Source organism: Papilio xuthus, unplaced genomic scaffold (genome assembly GCF_000836235.2).
Source record: "Papilio xuthus unplaced genomic scaffold, Pxut_1.1 DF824992.1, whole genome shotgun sequence".
Lineage (NCBI taxonomy): Eukaryota > Metazoa > Arthropoda > Insecta > Lepidoptera > Papilionidae > Papilio > Papilio xuthus.
The window spans coordinates 488,578-501,873 of record NW_013533657.1 but is presented as its reverse complement, the minus strand read 5'-3'; the positions used below and the strand labels follow the sequence as shown (position 1 = coordinate 501,873).

General features: G+C 31.6%; 2 non-coding genes across 2 annotated transcripts; both read right to left on the bottom strand.

Annotated features, from left to right (window-relative positions):
- Positions 1-229: 229 nt before the first annotated feature.
- On the bottom strand, positions 230-313 carry TRNAL-UAA (transfer RNA leucine (anticodon UAA)). The gene has a single exon. It is a non-coding gene; the product is annotated as a tRNA-Leu (tRNA).
- A 4,916-nt stretch (positions 314-5,229) lies between these two features.
- Positions 5,230-5,313, bottom strand: TRNAL-UAA (transfer RNA leucine (anticodon UAA)). Its single transcript has one exon. It is a non-coding gene; the product is annotated as a tRNA-Leu (tRNA).
- Positions 5,314-13,296: the final 7,983 nt, after the last annotated feature.

The window sequence follows — 13,296 nt, the reverse complement described above, 5'->3', positions numbered from 1 at the left end:
CAAACGCCTCCAGCCTAACTAAAACTAATCTTTTAACCTTTTAAAAAACATTCAAAAAATATGTTAAAACAATTATCTTATTTCTATCATATAATACGCTCTAGGTTTATTCGTACTTTTAAACCAGAATAATAAGTTGTTTAACATTACTAATTATATTTGATTTATTTATACCCAATTTATAAAAAAGGATAATAAAAAATTATATTTTAAATGCAAAAATAAATTCTGTCAGGTGTGGGGTTCGAACCCACGCTCCCATACGGGAACCAGAGCTTAAATCTGGCGCCTTAGACCACTCGGCCAACCTGACTCGTGTTATACGTAACAAACTCTGACGTCATATCCGGAGAATTGCAACCTAAAATCAGCAAAATACCATGGTTAGGGATTAAATTTATTCTATAGTCATACCAAATACCATAACACAGAGCTTTTCTTGGTACTTTAATTCAAGAACTTAATTGTCATTTTAATTCTTTACAAGATATAACACTATATTGTTAATAGGTATAATATAAAGACCTATACAAACAATATTTTTTTTAGATTCGCAAAGAGAACGCATGAATAGATTTTAACGTGCAGCTTACAAATACATCATGTGTTTTAGTACCTGTATCCTTATACGTTATTCCATAGTTCCAGTAAATAAACGAAGAATATTTTACTAAGAAAGCGGAATCTAAACGCCTGCAACTTCAGCCCGAATCTCTTTAATAATTTACCAGATGTTTTTTTCTGAAACTGAAAGAGTAATATTAAAGTTCATGATTCAAGTTTTCAGCATAAATCTTGAGGCGCTGAAATGCATTTTTGTTTGTATTCATAGAAGTTTTAGAAGCTTTTAGAGGTATAAATATCAAGAAACATTTGAATAGTGAATAATAGAGGACAAAACAGCTGTTTCAATCAATTGTCGATATTATTGAATATTCCATTTGTTCCGTGGTCCGCGCACCACCCAAGTATAAATTATTGTATTTTGTTACACAATTTAATGCATGATTCATTTGTTTAATTGTTATTAAATTTTGAAAATTTAATTACTTAAATGTTGGATTATAATCAAACATTAATTCATAATTGTTAATCTTATAATAGTTTACTGTTTAATATTTTCTAATTTCATTACGTTTTAGACGCATTTATGTTTAATTACTTATAACGTTTAATAAAGATAGCGGTCACCCACGACTCCGGCCGAGCAGTTGAAAAACAAAAACATATTTAGTAGCCTGTATTCTTCCAGGCTATACTCTACATATATGCCAAATTTCATCCAGATCCGTTCTGCTGTTCTGGAGATATCTTCAAACAAACATCCATCCATCCATCTATCTAAACATTCACATTTATAATATTATAGACAGATAGTAAGAAGTAAGATTGCGAAGTCATTTCATTTCGCGTCACAACTTTTATTTTTTTGCGTCAACTTTTACAAATATCTGTGTTTTCCCAAGACGGCGATAAATTCGGGGACAATCTCTTGAACTCCTTTTCTTTTTGTAGACACATTGAAAAATACTGCATTTTTGACATTCCACTTATACAAATGAAACATAATTTGACTTTACTATTTACGAACTACATTAACCTTAAACAAACAAATATGTAATTAAAATAATAGTATAACTACACACATAAAAATAAAACTGTAAGACTTTTAAAATAACAACCACACGAATATTTCTAATATTTCTTCTTATTCATTACTTTTATCATTTATCTTTTCTGAGTTTTTTTACACAGACAAGCGTTTCAAGATGTCGAAAGACAATTTCAAACTTACTCGTAACATGTGTCGCTGAAATTTATTTTGGAACATTTATAAATGAATGTCGTAACGAAATCATTAATTATATGTCAACCGCAGGGAAGACGAAACTTCGACTCATGATTGATTCTTATAAACAATTTTCCTACTCCACAGTTTTCTTAACCTCTACTCTTTTCAATATTATTTGTGCTTATTCTTTTCGTAGTACAAGTTTTTGAAATTGACATCGGGCGCTAGTGAGCTATTATAACTTAGTTTGATGTCCACCGGGACAGATAACTTCAGTCTATAACTTACATAAACTTAGTATACGTTTGCTTTTTTATAATAAAAACAAAGAGTCCTACATCAAAACGTGACTGGAATTCCCAACAGTTATATTTGTTTTGAACACATTTAAACAAGTTAGTTTATTACGAGAAATCTAAATGTTTGTTTTTAATCTAATCTACATACTGCGCCACGAGGGACAAAAGCGCTTTGTAACGCTTTGAAAGTCAAATACGTTTGATACTAAACCATCCGCAACATGTAGAGTTTGCGTTTATTTGCTGTATTTAATATATGTAAACGACTTATATAAAATATTTACATTCAAAACGGTATCATAAATATTACTCGCGTGTCGGGACAACGCCGCAAAAATTTAAACATCTTATATATTACTATGGTATTATTCTAGATTACTATCTTAATCCATTAGTGCATAAAGTTTATTAACGCCTTTTTCATTATGATCACTGTAATATATTTTCATTTCGAGTATATTTGACCATTAAATTGTATAAAATATTTAATCAATATGAAAGTTTAGATTTTATAGCCCGTCCGATATATCGCTTCCCGGAATGTCATACCAACAGTATTACCACTTCAAATATATATTACACTACTGTTTAAAAAAATAAACGGTTAGTAAAATATATATAACTCCTAAAATAACAATTTTATCGGCGTCCGATTTATCGAACGTTATGCACTAATGGGTTAATATTGCACTAAGGAAATACTAAAGTGTAAATTTAGTAGCCTAGACTGTTTGTGAATAATATTTAAGGTTGTATAGGATGATTCATATGTGCTATGTGTTGAATAGCTCTTGTTTTTCCGTTAGTACGTAATATCGTCAACAGATGGCGTACTTGTCGTAATCTGCAAGTTACGATGTTATTAACAACGTGTACATTCTAGTCTTTGTTACATATAGGGTGATGTAAAAAATGTAAGGCATTTTCATATAGACATTGTTCTACAAGAAAGCGAGACACATTTACTGTGAGGCGTACTTTCGCTACGTAGCGATTCCATAACGATCAACAATAACTTGCGATAAGTGACGTGATTGTTGGGCGTGTACCATATATTTTTAAAATTCGTTATAGAATCGCTTCGCAGCGAATGCCCTTTGTCTAGACTAACCGAAATGATTAAAAGAACATCGATTATCTATTACCGCATTTCCTTTTAGTAGTTTCTAATTGAATCTACAAAACTAAAACTGCACTAAGTGACATCTTGTAATCAAATATTGATTCTAAGTATAGTATTTAGTATGAAAAGTCTACTTTAAGTGAATTTTATCTTAAATTCAGAGAGCGGCAGTTAATGTATTTTTGTTAACAGTTGAATCGTGTTTCATTTTTAATAGATTATCGTTAAAGCGCTTTTCACAGCGATCAGACGACGCGGAACTCGATTACCTGAACCCGGAGCGTCTTTGTAGCACAATTCTATTATAGATCCATACTAAAGCAAACGCTTCGACGATCAATGGAAACATTATTGCTATTTTATTTTCATTTTAAAATTTCTTCTTCTTTAGATATATTTATAAATATCACTGTTTAACTTAAATTTTATTTCAGACTCGCAATAAATGTAGAAAATGGTAGAGTTATTGTACTTTTCTTTCTTTCTTTCTTAATGTTAAGATTTTTATTTCAAAATACTTATCATCGCAAGTAAATGACAAGTCTAGTCATTCAGAAATACCAATGTCCACGGTATTATTAAATTAATTAATCCATTAACCATCTTTAGCCAAACGTTATGAATGATATTCAAGATGTAATGGATATATAATAATAAGGTTACCAAAATAAAGTCAAAGGTTATGGTTATGGAACATGAAAGGGACCGGCAGGTTACATTCACTTTTTTTTTATAAGAGATGGGGGCAAACACCCATGGACATCTGCAACACCAGAGGAACCGCAGATGCGTTGCCGGCCTTTAAGGAAATGGTATGCTCGCTTCTTGAAGGTCCCTAAGATATCCCTAAGTCACTGTTTTATTTGTAGTAACCAACTTGTTGAAATCGATGTCTACTTAAATTATTTTAGTATAAGCACTATAAGGCAGTAAAGCTTAGCAACTTCTGTGATACAGAGATTAGGATTGTAATAATCCCGGTCCTGATGTCGTTCACAAGTGTTTCAAGATTAAAGGCTTAAGAGCAAGGGTTAACGGTTCTCTGTTTTACATATGAGATAATTTTATGACCTTATAACCTCAACTAAGCTAATATGAACATCGCATAGTAATTTTAAGTATTTAGCTATTATCTAAAGTTTATAATTATGTATTTATTTTATAATTTATGGTTGGCGACACGCAGGCACAGGGCCGTAAAAACTTAAGTTTAAGTTTAATTATTTGTTTACGTAAGTGAGATAAACACAAGGACGATGAATCTTTTTGTGCTTTTAGTTCAATAAGTCTGGAATAAGTTGAATACTTTTACAATATTATATAACAGTATACGATTGCAAGTTAATTTTAAGACTATAACAAAAAAGTTGTAAGTTGGAATACATTTTGAAACTTATATCCAGATGTGAGACAGTAAACGAGAAAAGTTAGAGACGTGACGGAAATTTTTCTGCTGTAATGTACGAACTTGCTACAAAATGGAGGAATCTTGCCAAATTGACTAACTTTACAACCTTAACGCTTACTGGCTTGTAGACTTGTGGTCTTGGGGTAAGGAGTTCGATGTCAAATCGTAAAGTTTTTTTTTATTTAATACATTTTATAAGAATTTATTATTCTTTATATTGTTTTACACATTGAAACGTAAAGGCTGAATATCGTATCAACTTGTCTATTTTAATATGACTTATAAAAACTCGGTCGTTCAAAACGTCCAAACTCTTCAACAAACAAACAAACAAAACTACTGCGGTAGTATTCGAAATGACACGTCTGATAAAACGGTTCGAGAAACATTTCAAAATAATAGTTTAGCATGTCAGCATAGTAAATTGCCATTTGTAGTTAAAGTCGAAATAGAAGAAAATATATAAACCTAGCAAGTAGAGTGTATGAATAAAAAAATGTGTTTTTCGGAAATTTACATAATGAGCAAAAATTTAATCTATTAAGAAACAAAAAAGCCAAAACGAGTAACAGATACTTTATTATAATTTATAACTTAAAAAAAGATCTGTCAGGTGTGGGGTTCGAACCCACGCTCCCAACTGGGAACCAGAGCTTAAATCTGGCGCCTTAGACCACTCGGCCAACCTGACTTGTTAAGGGACGTCTAAAAATAATTCTTATATTAATAATTTAACATTTATACTTATGTTAATAAACATAAAATTAGTTTTAATTACAGTTAACGATGAAAAACAATGATTTTATACAAAACATCAATTTCGTTTCCATTCATCTGACGTAAAGAGTTACATAAGAGATGTCTTAAAATATTTATTATTTACGTTGAGTACATATGTAAGTCAACGAAGATACATTTTCCCAGAATGTGTATATTGTCTCATTGTGATAAGGGACACAATAATATTATCGTCTCCCTCCGCCGTTGTTCAACTCCAACATTCCACAAAAAGCTTTCTTCACACGACTTAATCCGATAAAATTCCAGTTCAATTCCTTTCCTTTTGTACTTTATTGCGTCTTCATATATCTCACTAAAATACATACGCTTTTGAAACATTATTAATGATAATATGTCTACTTTAAAGCGGATATTGTGCCAACTATTGGCAAAAAAATTGTGCTACTAAAATTAACTACTCCTGTTCTAGAAATTTTTTGATAAATTAATTAAAAATTCTTACTTAGTTTACAAATTGAATTTAATGCCGTATTCGAAAAATATTTTTTGCATTTAACAAAATATATGTTATTAGTACACGGTTCTAATTAATTCACAATCACGAGACGTCTTGTTTATTTGTAGCAAATACAAGAGCAATAAATAGTTGCGGCTTACAGCTGGGGAGATGTCGCTTTAACAGGCAATTTACTGGCAATTGCTTGATATAATGGAAACCCTGGGAGACAACTGCCGTCTACAAGACGTTGCGAATCGAAACTTTACTTTTCTAAACTTAACATCATAATTTAATCTTACTTCTGACTAACATTAAAAATGCGAATGGTTAGATAGATTTTTGCTAAAAGGTATCTCCAGATGGGCTTCATAGATCTCGCTGAAAGGCATAAATGCATAACATAATCTGGAAGAATGCTTAGGCTACTAATACAATTTTGTTTTAATTCCGCGCGGACGGAATCGCGAGCGCCAGCTATTTATAGATTTCGCGAATTTTGATTCTATGGATCTTTTTAGTTATCCTATGAACTGTGTACTACACGCCTAACGGACCTTTAGAACTAAGTTTGTATTTGCTTGTAACCTTCGATATCACTCTCGTACACACCAATGTTCTGTTCGAAATCTACCATGAAGTTTTAAAAAACGAAAATTTTAAGCAATGTTTTATTGCGTTGTTGCAGATGAAATTTAAGTCAAAGTATTTTTACATTATTAAAGACCATTAAAAAGTATAACTATATTAAATCGACTAATACAATATCATGGTTTTAGTACAGATCACTTGCTAGTATAGTCGTATTTGTAATTGCAACAGAATTTCCGTTTCCGTAGAGAATTCTCCGTCGCCACTGGTTTCTATTATAGCGAGCAATTACAGGGAAATTGCTTGTTAGTTCCGCGTCTTGTCTTTATATTATACTGCAATTTGCTGTTGCTGAATAGATATTATGTCTGAGGGATTTGTGGCTTCAAATCCAAGAAGGGGTTGGAGTTGCACGGAACTACGGAACCAGGGAACTATAGATACAGTCCTGTCATAGACTAAAACATAGACACGTCACTTTGGTTAGTATTTTTGTTTAATAACTAAATATTAATTTATACTAGTTGTCGACCGCGACTCGGCCCGCGGGGAATTAAAAAAAACATTATTAGCATATGTGTTCTTCCAGACTATTTTCTATATTCATACCAAATTTAATCTAGATCCGTTCCTATCTCCATCCATCTAAACATTTGCATTTATAATATTAGTAAGATTTGAGGACTAAAATAGAAATTTCCATATGGACTTTCTTTAAATGTATCTCCTTTGAAGAGGTTATCGAAAAATACTTTTGAACGATACTCGCCGCAATAAGCACGCTCTTATTGCTCTCAGAACAGCTTCTACCGGCGCAATCATTTTTATGAAGAAACAATTTTTATGAAACTTTAAACGTGCTACAATACTTTGATAGGAAATAAAAAATGACGAGGTATTATAAAGAATTAACGATATCTTACTAATATCATAAATGCGAATGTTTAGATGGATGGATGCTTGTTTGAAGGTATCTCCAGAACGGCTCAACAGATGTCGCTGAAATTTGGTATAAATGTAGAACATAGTCTGAGAGAACACATAGGCTATTTGTTAAGATTTTATTTCGCGCGGACGGAGTCGCGGGCGACAGCTAGTATAACATCCCGATAATGTTTATCAATAAAGATTCTTATCATTCTATAATATTAAACATCAAGTATTTTGCTTGATACCAAAATTATCAAAGCCTCGGAAGTTACATCTAATTGATTGATTCCGCCGACATCAAAGCACCCTCCAGTTACGTTAATGTAACTGTTATCTATCACAGAATTAATTAAATCATCTTAATTAATACGTTGTCAAATATTAATTGTAAATCTGCTATATTATAAACAGGTTAATTGTTATCAGTTTCTTAACCAAAAGAAATTATTTAATTTCATTCTTAAATAGATATATGAATGTTTACAATTTATAAGATCAGAAAATCGACTTATAATAGTAAAGAATATGATAAGATAGTTAAAAGAATCTGGTATGGCGCCTGACAAGAAAAAAGAGCAACAAAAAAAATTCAAACGGTGGCTTGCCATCTTTCGTCCACATAACTTAAGACGGTGTCGCAGTTTTATTAACTGTAAAAAAGCCTGAAAGCCAAGGTAAGGTATTTAATCTGTATAAAACATATTCGTAAACATAGTTGCTGATATAAATGCCAGCGGAGTCATAGCTTACGTTTATAATATTTATCTCAACACAATCCCCGGGGATATGTGCTTTGTATTCGGATTTTCGCTGACACCATTCCTGGTCTCCGCAGAGCTATAAACTTTAACTATACCCTCATACAAACAAATTGTCTTTATTTTATCCAATACAGCAAAAAAACCTCTCATTTGACACCATTTTCAATGATACTATTAGAAGTTTAAAAAAAATAAAACATAGATTAAAAAAATAGCAATTTTTTTTTTGTAAAATATTAGCAGATTTTTTTTGTAAATTTCCTAATATTTCTTTTACCATTCCAACTAAGTTCCAGACTTGTGCTAAGATATGGTTTACGACAATAGTTGAATGGTGGAACCCACCACCTCGTGATCGGAATTCCTTCTCCTAATCAGTTTATTACAAAAACAGATTATTTTTGTCTGAAAAAGAAAACAATTCTTTTAATGGCAAAAATACTTGTAAGTGAACGATTTCTTTAAGAAACAATTTTCTTTAACAAGAAAACAAAATTCAAAGAAGTGTAATTATTGTTTTTCAATGTACAGTTACAAAGTTAAACTTTTAACAAGGTGAAAATCAGTTCTTGAATCTTTTTCCAATAATTTACTCAAAACAAAAAGTATTAGAAAAGCGTAAGCGTACAAAGTATACCTTGCGTTTCCATTACGTGAAACAGGTTCGTAATAAACATATTGCTGTCTCTCTTTCTCCCTTTGAATGACAGAGATAACAATATTTTAAACAGATGTTTCTCTAATCAAATTGTTGTCTCTCCGCCGCAGAACTCTAATTTACCTTTGACCTGAGAACTGTGAATTCGTGATAATAAGGTCTTTGTTAGTATTTACATTGTACCAACTTTGTACTAAAATATTGTTAGTCTCTTGGATTTATTGTCATCCGTATTTACTTTAACTTAATTAGTTAATTTTAGACATAATGTAAATAATACGAGTATATTAGATTCAACATATGTGGTGACATAAAAAAGGGGCTTGAAAGACAGACGGACGGACGGACAACAAAATGATCCTAAAAGGGTTTCGTATTTTTCCTTTGGAACCCTAAAAATAACATTTCATTCACGCTAGTAACCCAAAGGTGAAAGCATTATTAAGAAATATTAGCTTTATCCTTATGTTAATAATCTGAGCTATATAATTTTTTCAGCACTTAACAACACTTTGAATACTTTCTAATCCTAAATCATAATAAAAATAAACTTTTTTTATGTTCTTTGCTCTATAATTAGCAAACTATTCACAGAACTGTATTTTTAACTCGTAAAGAGGTAACAAATTGTTTTAATTAAAGTAATACGCAGGCAAAGGCGAGTGGCCGTACGTCATAAACTAAGTTAATACAGTGCGGCTACGTAAGTTGCGCACAGTGATACATTTACCCCATACCCCTCTACGCTTGCGGCTTAATTAAGTTACAATTTCATAAAGCTTTTTTAAGCTAGTGGAAATGGCGTTTTTTACGGAACGAGCATGTAAATATCTGTTATAACATATATTATGCATACATAATTGAATATTTAATTTTCTAATAAGTCGATTTTGTAAGAAACATTGCTCATGCAATTTTTTTTGCAAAAAAAAATTTTTTAGCGTTTTCAGGCGTGTCTTAATAATATAACAAATTACTAAGACGTACTAAATTGATGTACGTTAGGTTATTTATAAAAGGATTTTGACCTATCAAACATAAAAAATATTTCCGTTTTCAAATACACATTTTTAGTACAGATTAATTTCTCAATATAGTATTTATATTACGCACCATTCTCTAACAAATCTCGTGTACAAAACATATATGTAACATTTGTTTTTCAAACAAAAATACAGAGAGATCAGTTTAGTTACATAAAGTACTTATAATAAAGACAATTTCATTTGGTATATATAACTCTATTATATAGTCAAATGTAAGCATATATAAAACATATTAGTTAAGTAGCAGCCGTGTGAACGTCGTCTTACGACACATCACGTTATTGAGTAATAAAAACTAACTTTTACGATCATACACGAAATTGCGTCCAATTTAAAATAAAATGATGACATTTAATTAAACAAAAACGTATATACTTAGCTTAGCGTCGGTGGCTCGGTGTTCAAGCACTTGACTTGTAATCTGCACATCCTGGGTTCGAATCCCGTCATGTAACAATGTGTTTTTCGATTTTTGATTTACATATGTACATTTATCCGACGTTCTTACAGTGAAGGAAAACATCGTGATGCACCCTGCACATCTGAGAAGAAATTCAAAGATATGTGTGAAGTCAAACCAACCTGCACTTGGCTAGCGTGGTTGACTAAGGCCTAATCACTTAGTGTAGGCTCCGAGCCCATCGGTGGGGACGTATAGTGAGCTGATGATGATGATGTTTATACTTAAGACGCATTCGTTTTAACGAGAGATAGTCCGCTGTTATGTACACAGCATTATCTGTGATTTATACGAAAACCGATTTATTGTTTCCACGTTTTTAATTTTGATTACTAATTCTATTTCAATTGATTTTAAAAAGATTGTATATTAAAAAAAAATATTTGTTTAACAAATTTATTTTAATATTTCCAAAATAAAACAATTTTTAAAGATCGTAGCGTTCATAACTAAAAAAAATACAGCTTTCTCGCGCTAAAACTAGAAAAAAAAATAACTAAAATAACTAACTTAAAGTTAAAAGCTATAAAAGTTAAAATAATTAACCTTTTTGGGTAGACTCTGTGAATATGATTAATTATTTTTTAGTATTGTTTCTAATACAAAGAGAGTTGACTAACATAAGATACATTTCGTAGCTTAGCGTAGCCGCGCACGAGAGCGAAAGCGTGCCCGTGGTCCCGTCCCGATGCGTCAGAGGGCACTCCCTACGCCATTGCACCGCCCGGCGTAGGCGTGCGTAAATGCATTTCCTGACTATAAAAAAAAAAAAGCTTATCCGTAAAAGCTAACAAGCAAAAATATTATATTTATCTTCATATTTTTGTAGAAAATAAGTCGAACATTAAAAAGTAACGAAGTAAGTAACTTTAATATTTCAGAATGCAACAAAAATCATTATAAATATGAACGCGGGAATCCTTTCAGAGATGAGCACGTAATTACGTAAAAGGGTGTTTTCAAACTATCTTTTGTTTGCCTTTTAACGGACCCTTTTACTCAGATAAAGAGATTTTTTTTAATAATAATTTTTGCATTTCTTTTAAACTTGCCTAAAATATTTCTAGCAAATTAATTTTATGTTTGACTGATAATATTTTTGTTTTTATCAAACGAAAATTAAAACTTTGAATATTTAAACTTTGAGTAACATTTCATAATTTTACAGCATTTCTTGCTTTATATTATTAAACCTATTGAGGCTAATATAAATTTATATTTTTACTAGCTGCTGTCCGCAACTCGTATGACGTATGAAAAGAAAGAAAAACTTAATTAGTAGAGAATGTGATCTTCCAGACTATGTTTTATATATATGGCAAATTTCATCAAGATCCCTTGAGCCATTCTGACGATGCCTTCCAACAAACCATCCATCTAAAAAAAACAACGTAACATTTTCCATTAAAACTAGTATCTTAAAGGCAGTAAGGATTAAAATGTAATTGAATGGTAAGCAATGCACGACGCGAGTCGAGTGAGATACGTAATGCGGGACGGACGCTCGCTAACTTATTGGAAATTCCCAACGTCTGCGGCACGAGGACGTCCGCTGAATAACTTATTGCATTCCTCAAACACGTCCTTTTACTACAAAACTTAATTAACCTATCACATCGTAAAAAAAAGTAATAAAATAAAAAAAATAGACAACAATCATTTATTTGTTTAAAGGTACACATTCATTGGTCCGGACGCACCGCACGCACGGTCCGCAATGGATTTTAGTTTACTTTGTATGATTTTACATAGCGCTGTGTCCATTATCCGCGCCGCCCGCATCGTAAGACTGCGTTTATCAACAAGCAATCCGCTGCGGTCTGAGTGTGCGGTGCGTCCGGCGCGAGCCAATGAACATGTACCTTGACATATCATTGTTGTCCAAATGCTTTGATAGTATGATGAAAGTCAGAAACAGTAATAACATTTTCAAGACTGTAAAATATATGTTTATGTAGTTTATCTTATAAAACTCTACGTCTTTACTTGTCTTTTAAATATATTAAAAAAACTATGCAAATGCAAGTAAAGTTGAAAAGACATTTCATAAATAAAAGGTAAAACCACAAATAATATAGCAGGTTGAATAAACCTTTGGACTATGTAAAAGGGTCGACCTCAAATACCTTTTGAGACATCATTTACTTTGTAAGATTGCATATTTATTATGCAAGAGCTTACGATGTCATTTATACATACTTAATAACTTTATTATCCATACAATAAGCTGGTTTATAAACTCAACCTTAGGTTCTTTTCACACTATCGTTGGTTAGGTCTGTGTCCACTCATCACTAGATGCAGCTACGGTCAATGTTAAATAGGGGATTAGTGCCCTTCCTCTTACGAAGTGTAAAAACTACTACGATAATTTGCGCTATTAAAATTTATTCTAAAATTACAAAACCATAATATTAATAATCATACTTAGTATCCTATTAAATAATAAAATTTTCCAAGTCTTTAAGTCTATTCAGATTTGCATTGAGAATTTGGAATGGCGCCAGAAGTCGTAAAAATGATGACGAGGGATAATATAGCGGACTGTTCAGGACTGCACTTCGTAAATTTGATACTTCAATAGAGAAACGTACGACATTTTGTGATAAATTGCTTTCACATAACCCTTCCTTATGTAGTGTCAAGAAACATGTGGTGACACGATATATTTACTTTTAGTTTAATTTATAATAGAACTAGCTATCGAACGCGACTCCGTCTGCGCGGAATAAAAAAGCCTAATAAGTATCATATGGGTGCTTTTAAACTATGTTCTACATCTGTGATCAAATACAGCAAGATCCGTGCAGCTATTCTGGATATACCTTCAAAAAAACATCCATACTCCATCCATCCATCAATCTTCTTATTTATAATATTAGTAAGATTAACGTTTTTTTTAGTATTTGGAATTTTTTGTTTCCCTATAGATAAAGCTTAATATTTACATCTAAATTTTTAAAATATTGCATAACTACCGAGACGGCGAAA